Below are 11,850 nucleotides of genomic sequence, written 5' to 3'. Positions count from 1 at the left end.
ATCTTCATGCTAAAGAGCAAGCCAACACGGCCAAATCATCTAACTATGTGAGAAGTGTAGCTGGGAAATTAGAGGAAGTTGAAAATGAAAAGGCACGCTTCACAGGCAAGCTACATGCCGGTCGAATAAGAAGAGGAGGCATCTGGAAGCAGTAGCTTACCGGCTGGCTTGGTTGTCTGCAAGACTTGCTGGACATAAGTGAGCCATAGTCATAGCTAAGTGCGCTAACGCTCAAGAGGTTGGAGCAGGCAATGTCCATCGTTTATCGTCTACATTGCAACTTCACGTATCAAATACCATGACAACATGGACAAAGCAAGCACACAACGATCCTCGACGGCTGTTAAGTGTAGCGCCCTCGATGCAGCGCCGACCGGAGAAACTCCGAGACCACACCATGGCTAAACGAGCAGCTGCAGAACAAGAGAAAGAGAACAGCAGGCTAAGGATGTTAACTGACGAAACTGAAGACAAGTCAGGCAACACCATGACGGGCAAGAATACTGAACCTGAAACCAATGAGTAGGACGGTGAGTCCCGCAGGTCAGGGAGACCACCAGCACCATCTGTAAAGTATGCCGGTGACGAATGGACAAATACTGACAGTGGGCCACAACTGGAAGTGTGCGCAAAGTGTATTAAGTAGCATCCGGTTCACCTATATGGGCATCCGGTGGATCAGAACTGAACCGAAGAAACCTGACCAGGGCTAGTGCTCCTCCTCTCCGGTCGTTCCCTCTTGTAATCAGACTTGGATACTCGGTGAATCAATTGAGAGAGTAGCAATTCTGTTTGTCTGATTGAGTAGTAGCTAGGTTCGTAACATTAAGACTCGACAGCAACCTAGCTAAAACGCTTGTTGCACCTTAAATATTTGCACGGCAGTGAGCCACAAGGGACTCCCGACTCCATATTTGCAAGGGTTCCCTTTCCTAGGAACCTCAACATCGTAGCTCACTTCTATATATATTTGCTGTTATATTTTGACGCGCGACAAGAAGTGACATTAGAAGAGCTCCTGGTATGGCAGTGACACCGTGTTCAGTGTCAGGATATACTACGAGGGAGGCTTTGTTTCGCTTTACATGCTGAAACTGTAATGGATCGGGCTACAAAACTGAAACTTTTTTGAATATCTGACAAGGAGTCGTCTCTATCGGCACAGGCTACAGTCGACCACCCCGCTGGGACATGGAGGCTGCCTCTTTCTCTCACACGCAGTACTCCCTGCCGTGCGCCGCGATGTGGAAATCCGACGACACCACATCGCCCACCTCATCGACGAGGATCCGCAGCTTGCTCCCGGCGTGGATGCGGAATCCTGTTTCTTTTCTGAAGAAAAGAATTGGCCATGGTTCTGTTCTTTTTAGAGGAGAAGAGCAACACTGGCACAAAGCTGCTACGGCCCATACGCCTATCTCTCTCGCTCTTCCTTCAGGCCCGCCCAGAACGCGTGCCTCCCTTCGCCCCCGCTGCTGCTGTGCTTCGAATTTTAGTCCCACCTCGCCCGGCCGAGGAGCATCGAGAGGAAGAGCGGGCTATAAGAGGAGGGCGAGGTGCTACGTTCTCCTTACTTACCTGGACGGGGTCGACGGGCGATCAAGAAGGCCCGTGGCCTGGGTCAATGGCCCACATTGCACTTGGTGGGTGCGTTGGCCCATCATCTCCCCAAGTGGGAGAGTGAACGTCATAATTTGTGGTAGAGGGGGTACGCGTTCGCGCGGCCCCTGCCAATTCTTTCAAATTAAATTTTGCTCCTTGGCCTGGCCTGTTTGCAAAGTCTGCTATTACAATGCAGTCCTCCTAGTCAGTAGTCAGGTTCATCGACAGATGGCAGTTTCTTCAGGCAGTGTGTGCAACACAAGCAAAAGGTTCAGTGCAATACATGCATGTCTAATTGATGTTCAGGGCCAGCAACCATACACCAAACCAAAACCAGCTGTGTTTTTCCAGTACATGTATCCAGTCATATCGACACATGCATGCAACCTAAAAAAAACAAACCATGCGCCTGTAGGGGAATCCCTTTCTCACACATTGATAAATCCATGCCTCTTGAGGCAAGGCTACACTTCAAACTTGTCAGTTCCAGCAAAATAAGAAGATTCAGTAAGTAGAGTTCAACAACATACCTAACTGATAAAGAAACACTGCCTCTCACTAAGCTCTAAACACTCAAGGATGGAACTACTCGCAAAAGCTTCAGAGCTCCTGCCACCGTGAACATGTAACGACAGTAGACAAATACTGCAACAGAGCCACCGTTCTGCTCTGTTCTCTGCGGGAGGAGCAGTTTTCCAGAACAAGCTGGTAGAGAATCAGCATTTTCATGCATGTTGAACTCCACGCTGGCTTCAGCCTCTCATGTCAGACGTTCAGGCAGTGTGTTCTTTGAATGTAACAAAAGAAGAGGCCATGCATGGAACTGACGGTACACAGCATAGGAGGGTTCTGATACAAGTGTGTGGCACAACAAAAAATTGTGGCACAGCAAGACTGTAAAATGCCCAAGATGAGCTATCTGCACTACATTATGCCTCCAGGTGAACATGGGTTATGTTTCAGTTCGCTGAGCAGAGTAAATCGATGTAAAAGCAGAGCTGATCATCCATTCCAAATGCCACAATAGAGACAATCGACAGTTTTGGTGTTCCTTTTGTGCGCTTCTTTCTACTATTCATTAAGACCAAGCATATGCTCAACTGTGTAGACTGAAATTAAACCAAAGCAGCCTAGAAGCTTAAAACTTGTCACTCATGGTCTCATGGAGCTGCTTCGACCAGTGTTGTGGGCTGCTGCACCATAAGCCTTCTGCATTAGTAGAAAGCAAATTAATGATTTACTTTTTTATGAACAAGATATGCAAAGCGGACAAAAATTATAGTGATAAGTAACAATTATGCCAGCCTATAATGCCTTTGTTGCTCTAGCACCTACAGTTTATGATTGCAACAAAATTAGCGGCCCAACAAAATTATAGTAGAAAGTCGTGCATAAACGTGTGCTCTTTGTGCTTTAGAGAAGTCTAGTAGCCATTCTATAGTCGTTTATAAGTTCACAGTACACTGATTTAGTGAAGAAAATCCCTTCATAGACAATACTCGGCATGATTGATTCAGAGTGTTTTATTCATGATACCGCAACTATCCTGTTTCTCTTTCCTGTTTTCCAAAATGAGAGCAGTGGCCAGATGACAATTATATTCTCAAAAGGACAAACCCAAACGTTGTGCATCAATTGATCAATAATATAACGGGACACAAAAATAGATACTTGGAGTTGGAGCTAACCAATATGCCACTCCTTTCTCGGTGGGTAATTCTGACAGCATTAAATTCCTTAAAATAGTCACTAGAGCTTGCCGACGAAGGTTAGGAACTAAACGTCCTTTACTATGTGTTAGTATAAAGCAAAATAACCACCCCGTATATTTATGATACCAACACAAGCATATGGTGCCTTCCCTATACCGCCCAGATGCAAGATGTCTCACCAATGTTGAAAGGCGCTGCTCACAAAGCCATCATAACGAACATGTGCCAGGTAGTTTTGGCGGCTACAGGTTAGCCTTGGAGAGTAGGGGTGCAAGCGGCAGCCCACTTTGTTCCTGAAAACTCGTCAATTTACTCACACTTGTATAAAATCAATACTACATTTATACTACACAAATGGCCTCATAATACACAAACTCATAATGGACATGCACGAATAATAGTGGTCAGTACTTTTCACCACGACCGTGTGATGCAAATGGTTCTTGAGACTCACTGAAGTGTGCGACCAGAATTTTTGTCAGATAAAACCACATATGCTTTTGTATTAACAAAAAAGACCACATGCGATCCGTATTGACAGATAAGACCGCGTATACCATAACGGCAGGTGCTCCAACCGACACGTGACACCTACCGTGACAAATGGAGGCGACAGACCTACCGCCACAACCCGAGGCGAATGCAACAGCTTTTCGGCCGACGCAACAACTGGTAACGAAACGTGAAGAAGTGGCGGGCCCTACCGCCACAGACTGTTCACGCGGCATGCAATAGCTGCGTAGAAGGGCCCACGTGCACCCACGCGTGTCAGATGAATCGTCCGCATGCGCAAGTGTGGTGACATGCTCGCTGGCGTTGGCGTGCTACATTATCTAGTACTCCTGTTAGAGTATATGTAGCATGTATTTGTATAGTCCGTATATGCGCATTGTAACTTGGTCAGCGCCTGTACGTGAGTAGTGGGCACGCAGACTGCCCACGATCTGGCCTGGTAGTGGCACACGATCACCTCTGTAAACTGTATATAGTCACCGCCGCAGAGCTAATCGAAGTGTGTTGAATCCCATAATTCTTCCTTTCTCTTTCATGGTATCAGATACCGCCGACCGGCTCAATCCCTTTGCTCCGGTCACCAATCCCGCTTTCGCCGCTATGGGCGACACCTCTAGCCCACCTCCCTCTCCCTCTGCTGACACTCCTGGCGCTCCTGTGGTCACCGCACCACCTCCACCAGCCATCCTGCCTGCCGCTCCTGTTGCTGCTCCTACACCTGCCCCGCTCGCCGTGTCTCCGCACCCCTCATCCGTCCTCCAGACGATCGACATCCGCCTCCATGTCCCCGTCACCCTCGACCTGCTCGCCGGCAACCACGCCCAGTGGCGCCGTCACTTCGACATGGCGATCGGCATGTTCGGGCTTCGCGACCACGTCGATGCCGAGGCGGTTCCACGCCTTGACGACCCTAAGTGGCTGATGGCCGACCACGCCGTCGTCCACTGGCTCAACACCACCGTCTCGCCCGACCTCCTGGACGCCGTGATGCAGCACGAGGACATGGCGCTCACCGTGTGGGCGGCGATCGACGGCATCTTCAGGGACAACCAACTTGCCCGAGCAGTCTACATCGACGCCGAGTACCACGCCTTGGTGCAGGGCGGCATGACCATCATGTTGTACCGCACCAAGCTGAAGATGTATGCCGATCAACTGCGAGACCTCGGCCAGCCGATGGGTGAGACGCCACAGGTTTTTCACCTCCTGCGTGGCCTCGGGCGCCAGAACCACGGTGCGATCCCCCACATCACCTCACGCAGTCCGCTCCCTTCATTTCTTCACACTCGTTCCTTTTTGCTGCTCGAGGAGCATCAGGCCGATCAGACCGCTCGCATCCATAGTGCGCACGCGCTCGTCGCTGGGCGCGGGGTCGCCACGCCGTCTCCGCCACTAGCAGCAGCACCCGACGTCAACGAGGGTCGTGGCCGCGGCCGTGGCAACGGCAACGGACAAGGCAGCAGCAGCTTGCCCCAGCAGCTACCTCCTCGCGCTCCAGGGCTTCCGGCTTCGGCGCCCGGCACCAACTCCTGGACCGACCTCGTCTAGGCATGGCCCATGCCCTGGCGTGCGCCCGGTTCTGGCGTTCTTGGCCCGCGCCCTGGGACGCCTCCCCAACAGGTGATGTACGCTGTGCCCTCTCCGGCCATGCCCGATGCGTACGGCTACGCACCCACACCGCCCGCCTACGGCGCCTATGGGCCTCCGCCAGTCTACAACGCCCCTCCTCCTGGCATGGCGCCCCCGTCGCAGCCTCTGGACATGGCCTCGCTGCAAGAAGCGCTCCACGGCGCCACTGCCGGCCCGTCGTCCTCAGGCACCTCCTCGGAGTGGTACATGGACTCCAGCGCTGCTTCACACATGACCAACTCGCCTAGTACACTTCAATCTCTCCTTCCCTCCACCACTTCCTCTCATATTATTGTTGGCAGTGGTGAGCATCTCCCTATCACACACACTGGCACTGGTTCCCTCATCTCGGGCACCTCTCGCATTCAGCTGCGAAACATCCTTGTCTCTCCCTCTCTTATCAAAAATCTCCTTTCCGTTCGTCAGATTTGCCGTGACAATCATGTTTCCGTCGAGTTTGACTTGTTTGGTTTCTCTGTCAAGGACCTGCGAACCAGGGCCGTGATCCTCCGCTGTGACTCCGCAGGCGACCTGTACTCTGTGTCGGCGGCCACCGCGTCCACTCCGCACCACTTCGCCGACGCCGTCACTGCTGATCGCCTCCACCAGCGACTTGGGCACCCTGGTTCTGCGCAACTTCAGATTGTTGCTCGTCGGTCCTCTTTTAGTCCTGTTGGCAAGCATGTGCGCCTTCCTTTTTCAGTTTCTAGCAGTTGTACCTATTTCCCATTTCAGCTACTTCATCTTGATGTGTGGACTTCACCTGTTAGAGTGTTTCTGGGTATCAATTTTACTTAGTAATTCTTGATGATTACACCCACTACGTCTCGACCTTCCCACTTAAGCACAAGTCTGATGTACTTCCCATCTTGCATGACTTTTATGCTTATGCTCGCACCCAGTTCCAACTGCCCGTGCTCTCTGTCCAAACTGACAATGAACGCGAGTTCGACAGTCATGCCTCGCGTGAACTGCTCGCTCTGCATGGCATGGTGCTCCGGCTGTCGTGCCCTTACACCAGCCAACAAAATGGCAAGGCCGAGCGCACGTTACGCACTCTCAACGACAGTGTGCGTGCCCTTATTTTCCACGCCTCCATGCCGTCACGGTTTTGGGCCGAAGCACTGAACACAGCTACCTATCTACTCAACCGACGACCTTGCCACAACAGCTCGCCGCGCACGCCCCATGAACTTCTCCTCGGCGTGGCTCCAGACTACAGCTTCCTTCGCGTGTTCGGTTGTTTATGTTACCCAAATACTGCCTCCACTGCTCGTCACAAGCTCGACTGTCACTCGGTCGCCTGCGTCTTCCTAGGCTATCCCGCAGATCATTGCGGCTACCGCTGCTTTGATCCCGTCACACGCTGCGTCCTTACTTCCCAACATGTTATCTACCCCTGTTGCGCCCCCTGCTTCGCCGCTTGGTGCGCCGCCAGTCTTGCAACTCTCATGTCCAGCCTCCACTCCGCCTGCTATCTCGCCCGCGTTGCGCGGTCATTCAAGCGGGGGCGTTGGATCGGCGATGGACAGTCTCTCCTCGTCCTCCACGCGCGCGTCACTCGCGCGTTCAACGACAGCCGCTGGATCTGTGATGGACGGCTCACGCTCCATTGCCTCGCGCGCGCGCTCGGGCGGTTCAAGCTGCACCGTCTCTTCTTCATCTGACGGTGCCTGCTCGTCGTCCCCCGCGCCCTCTGGGAATTCAAATGCTCATGTCTCGCCACCTGCGCCCACTCCTGCCCGTCCCATGATCACTCGCGCCCAGACCGACATTTTTCGACCCAACCCCAAGTACTACGACGTCGCGACCGCCTCGTCTACCTCTGGCATCTCTCCCTTGCCGAGCTCGGTCTACGTCGCCGTGCGGGATCCGCACTGGCTGGCTGCCATGCGCGAGGAATTCGCCGCGCTCATCGCCAACAACACCTGGGAGCTGGTTCCTCGTCCGTTCGGTGCTAACCTCATCACCGGCAAATGGGTCTTTAAGCACAAGTTCCGGCCAGACGGCTCCCTCGAGCGCTACAAAGCGCGGTGGGTAGTCCGCGGGTTCCGCCAGCGCGCCCGCGTTGACTATGGCGAAAAGTTCTCGCCGGTGGTCAAGCCGGCCACAATTCGTGCCGTCCTCACCATTGCGGCTTCGCGCCAGTGGACCGTTCATCAATTGGACGTAAAAACGCGTTCCTCCATGGGACGCTCGCGGAGGAAGTGTACTGCCTCCAGCCTGCAGGTTTCGTCGACGAGAACCAGCCGCATCATGTCTGTCGATTCAACAAGTCATTGTACGGGCTTAAACAAGCTCCCCGCGCCTGGTTTCAAACCTTCACCGGGTTCTTGAAGACGATTGGTTTTTCGGCGACCCGTTCGAACTCATCATTGTTCGTCTACACCAGCGGCGCCGATGCAGCCTTCCTCCTACTCTACGTCGACGACATCGTCCTCACTGCCTCAACGCCGGCCCTGCTGCGCCGCATCGTTCTCCAGCTCACTGGCGCCTTCGCCATGAAGGACATGGGCGCCCTTCGCTTCTACCTCGGCATCCAGGTCACGCGCACCGCAGCAGGCTTCTTCCTCTGCCAACAGCAGTGCGCCGAAGATATCCTCGATCGCACGGGCATGGAGACCTGCAAACCTTCCCCAACACCGATCGACACCAAGGGCAAGCTTCCCCAAGCCGATGGGCCGCGCGTCGCCGACGCCTCGGCGTACCGCAGCCTCGCCGGGGCGCTCCAGTACCTCACCATCATGTGCCCTGAGCTGGCGTACGCGATGCAGCAGATCTGCCTCCATATGCATGATCCTCGGGAGTGCCATCATGCCCTCATCAAGCATGTGCTGCGCAATGTGCGCGGCGCGCCCTCGCATGGTCTCCACCTGCGCACCTCGCCGACGCTGGACCTCCGCGCTTTCACTGGCGCTGATTGGGCCGGCTGTCCCGACACTGTCGCTCCACGTCCGGCTTCTGCATCTACCTCGGTGATGCCCTCATCTCTTGGTGTTGGGGAACGTAGTAATTCAAAAAAGTTCCTATGATCACGCAAGATCTATCTAGGAGAAGCATAGCAACGACCGGGGAGAGTGTGTCCACGTAGCCTCGTAGACCGAAAGCGGAAGCGTTTAGTAACACAGTTGATGTAGTCGAACGTCTTCACGATCCAACCGATCCAAGTACTGAACGTACGGCACCTCCGTGTTCAGCACACGTTCAGCACGATGACGTCCCTCGAGCTCTTGATCCAGTTGAGGACAAGGGAGAGTTTCGTCAGCACGACAGTGTGGCGACGGTGATGATGAAGTTACCGGCGCAGGGCTTCACCTAAGCACTGCGACGATATGACCGAGGTGTTAAACTGTGGAGGGGGAACCGCACACGGCTAAGAGATTGTCTGTTGTGCTTTGGGGTGCCCCTGGCCACGTATATAAAGGAGGGAGGGAGAGAGGCCGGCGGCCAGGAGGGGCGCGCCAAGGGGAAAGTCCTACTTGGACTCCTAGTCCAAGTAGGATTCGCCCCCCCTTTTCCTTTCTTCCACCGGAGGGAAAGGAAGGAGGGGAGAGGGAGAAGGAAGGAGGGGGCCACGCCCCCACCCCTTGTCCAATTCGGTCTGGGCAGGGGGAGGCGCGCGCCACCTCGTGGCCTTTCTTCCCTCTCTCCACTAAAGCCCAGTAAGGCCCATTAACTTCCCCGGGGGTTCCGGTAACCCCTTGGTACTCCGGAAAAATACCCGGATCACTCGGAACCAGTCCGATGTCCGAATATAACCTTCCAATATATGAATCTTTACCTCTCGACCATTTCGAGACTCCTCGTCATGTCCGTGATCTACTCCGAACAAACTTCGGTCATCAAATCACATAACTCATAATACAAATCATCATCGAACATTAAGCGTGCGGACCCTACGTGTTGGGGATATAACTATTGGGTATGACCCGCCCAGGAGGGGCTGGGTCGTACCACTGGAGGTTCATAATGACAAGGCCCGTGAAGATGTTGAATATGGCGGTTCACGAAGCAGGCTTATTGAGGGGCCCAAGACCCAAAGGCGACTTCAGACCCACGGGTGTAAACCGCCATATGTTAACTTGTACATTAAGGAAAGTATAGTTTCTGTCACCGAGCCGGACACGCTGTGTATGAGCCGGCCGGGACTCTATAGGCCGCCGGGAATTAGCCTATGTATATAAAGGGGTGACCCGGCAGCGTTTTAGGGGAAGAAAACAAGAGATCGAAAGCTAGGTCAAGCGTATTCGCTCCCTGGTAATCGAAACCTAAGCAATACCACCTCAAACTGGATTAGGCCTTTACCTTCACCGCAAGGGGCCGAACCAGTATAAAGTCTCTGTGTCCTTTGTCCCGTTTAACCCCTTTAAGCTAACCTAGTTGCGATGGCTCCACGACTAAGTCCTTCTGCTAGGACATCTGCCGTGACAAATCCACGATAGTTGGCGCCCACCGTGGGGCCAGCGCACGGTGGTTTCGAGTTCTTGAAGGGCAGCTTCAAAAGGATCAAGGGATACGATGTGGGCCGGATGACCAAGAGTTGTCGCGGCAAGCTCTACATCGACGATGCAGGCTGGGGCCCCGAGGCCGGCTCAATTGAGTACGGGTACCGGGTCCCCTTCGGCGGAATCCATGTCTTCATCGGCAAGATCGACGAACCGGGCCCTGAGCCGGACACCTGCACTGACATCATCGAGACGGCTCAGCGTGCACGAGCCGCCCGGGTTCAACCCGCCGTGAAGCGCGCCTTTGTTGGATTTATAAATGGGGCGGAATTTGAGGAAGGATTTGTGTCTAACGGTGAGACGATCATCTATTCTGATGGTGAGTCGTCCACAGGCGAGACTAATTCATTGTATCAACTACAAGACGGCCGGCTTGGGGGCTATTCCGATGGTGATAGTATTCCGGACCCTTATAAGCCGCCGAACAGGGTTGCGATCTTCATGACCGGTACACAGCCGGCACTTGGTTCAACAACCGCCGTGGCTATGACCTCTAGTTCAATGGCTACAGCGGCGGCTGGTGCTAGCGGCTCTGCATGCCCGCCAGCTCAAGTTCTCACATAATTGTTAGAGGCTCTGGCGACTCTGATGGAAGTGGAAGTCACCCCGGACAACTAGGAACAGCACAAGGTGGATGTGGCTAAGCTGCGAGATGGGATAGCTCAAGCCAAGGAGGAGCTGGCAGCTGAGAACGCTAGGATGACTGCAGAGCGGGCTGTTTTGGACGCCCAGGCGCAACAGGTTCAAGCAGATTCCTTCCGGCTCACATTGGATCAGAACGCTTCAAATGAGGTCATGAGAAGGAGGCACCGGAGTCATCTACCCCCGGTTTATGAACCGAGGAATCTTTTCAACACGCCTGGAGTAGGGACCAGTGACCCGCCAGTGGTAAACCGGATAGTTGAAGCGCCTGGGACTGGGGCGCCAGTTCAGCCACGCACGGTGGGGTCTCCACGTGTGAATAACACCCCGCCTCAGCATGTTTCGATGCCTCCGGGTCATTATTCTAACCCGTTGCACAATATGATTGATGCGGCAACGCGATTGGCGGCTCTACCGGTTGAAGGCGAGTCTCCGACGGCGATAGAGGCACAGAGGGCCAGAGAGCTTCTCCAGATAGCTGTGGCTCAGCAGGCGACTTATTCTTACAGTCGCGAGCGAATTCACTCAACCCCTCGTCCAAGCCGGAGTTACAGCAGGCACATTGACTCACCGGCGGTTTCAAGCAGTGAACAGCACCGTAACCAGCCTCATGGACATGACCCGGCGTGCGGTGGTGCCAATGCTCATACTATGGTGGATCAGGGCAGAGCGCATCGGGAGGCCGAGCTGGCAGCTCAGCAAGCGGCTCATCAATACTCTCTGGCTTATCCGACAACTTCGATGGAGGCAGGCATGACCTCTAGAACCTTGGGTGTGCCGTGTTTAGTGCCGGCTCTGCGTAACGAGCGTTTGCCCAAGGATTTCAAGGGTCCTCGTAAGGTGCCTAACTACACAGCAGATCAACCCCCTGAAGGTTGGGTTGAAAGTTATGAGATGGCAATGGAGCTGCTGGATGTTGGCGATGCTACATGTGCTAATTATTTCACTATGATGTTGGATGGGATGGCTCGTACTTGGTTGAAAGGGTTGCCTGCCAACTCCATTGGATCATGGGCCAAGTTAAAAGCCCGGTTTATCCAGAATTTTAAAGACACATGCAAGCAGCCTATGTCAATTGTGGATTTGGACTCCTGTGTCCAAGAAGAGGGCGAGTCAACAACCCATTGGGTGTGCCGGGTCTCAGCCATCCTGCACTCATCAGATCATATCAATGCCGGTTCGGCAGTTCTAATGTTGGAGAAAAAATGCCGCTTTATGCCTCTTAAGCAGAAGCTGGGGCGGCTCAA

The 11,850-nt window shown here is 53.8% G+C and overlaps 1 non-coding gene across 1 annotated transcript; it reads left to right on the top strand.

Moving 5' to 3' along the window:
• The first annotated feature begins 1,570 nt into the window (after nucleotides 1–1,570).
• On the top strand, nucleotides 1,571–1,730 carry LOC120965491 (U1 spliceosomal RNA). The gene has a single exon (XR_005758544.2). It is a non-coding gene; the product is annotated as a U1 spliceosomal RNA (small nuclear RNA).
• The last annotated feature ends 10,120 nt before the right edge of the window (nucleotides 1,731–11,850 follow it).

The sequence above is a fragment of the Aegilops tauschii genome, chromosome 5 (assembly GCF_002575655.3).
Source record: "Aegilops tauschii subsp. strangulata cultivar AL8/78 chromosome 5, Aet v6.0, whole genome shotgun sequence".
Lineage (NCBI taxonomy): Eukaryota > Viridiplantae > Streptophyta > Magnoliopsida > Poales > Poaceae > Aegilops > Aegilops tauschii.
Note: the sequence above shows the minus strand (reverse complement) of the source record. Positions and strands in the feature narration are given on the sequence as shown.